General features: G+C 58.4%; 1 long non-coding RNA gene across 1 annotated transcript in view; it reads right to left on the reverse strand.

Annotated features, from left to right (window-relative positions):
• Positions 1 to 437: 437 nt before the first annotated feature.
• Positions 438 to 758, reverse strand: part of LOC109315714 — an 18,990-nt gene continuing 18,669 nt past the window's right edge. The window contains exon 3 of the long non-coding RNA XR_002102589.1: positions 438 to 447. This is a non-coding gene — a long non-coding RNA (uncharacterized LOC109315714). The remainder of the gene's footprint in view (positions 448 to 758) is intronic.

The following is a 758-nucleotide window of genomic DNA, read 5'->3' on the forward strand; positions in this document are numbered from 1 at the left end:
CTTAAGGAACTAGGAGCGTAAGTTTGGAGTGGGAGATTTGAATCCCCTCCAGTTGGGCTGGGAAGCCAAAGGAGGCACATGTGTTACAAGCACACATGAGCCCTCAGCACCCCCTTGACCCCACAGAGAGAAGCGGAGAGACCAAGCCAGCAGCGCCAGCAAGGTAAGCTGAGCCGGGCAGAGGGAGGTGGAATAGGGGCAGTCATAGGTCTTCAGGAAGGGGTTTTTTCCCCCCTCCCATCCCTATTTAGCTGCACCAGGCGGGAGCTGCACTCCCGAGCCAGGTGAGCAGGCTGGCAAACAGGCACACTCATCAAAGAGTGCGCCAGAGTTTGTGCAGGAGTTTGCACAGGGAAGAGAACAGCAGGGGCCAGAGGCTCCATGCATCAGACTCGGAGGCTTCAGACAGAGTCTACAGAGCCCTCAGGTGAGTGTACATAAGAGAAACTTTAATGAGGGTGGTGACTCGGAGCACAGCCAGGGACCTGCCCTGATGCTGCCTCCCACCTGGGGCTCCACTGAGGCCTTCACCCAGACAGAGCCTTTGAGTGGATCAGTGGCACCTGGGCCCCCTGCCTGCAGGGGAGTTGCCTGGCAGATCCATGAGGGCCCAGGGGTAGTGGAGGGGCAAGGGGTCCCCTCGCTTGTCCCACATATTTCATAGACATTAGGGCTGGAAGGGACCTCGGGAGATCATCAAGTCCAGCCCCCTGCCCAAAGGGCAGGAAGTCAGCTGGGGTCATAGGATCCCAGCAAGA

This window comes from Crocodylus porosus, unplaced genomic scaffold (genome assembly GCF_001723895.1).
Source record: "Crocodylus porosus isolate Cpor-Errol unplaced genomic scaffold, CroPor_comp1, whole genome shotgun sequence".
NCBI lineage: Eukaryota > Metazoa > Chordata > Crocodylia > Crocodylidae > Crocodylus > Crocodylus porosus.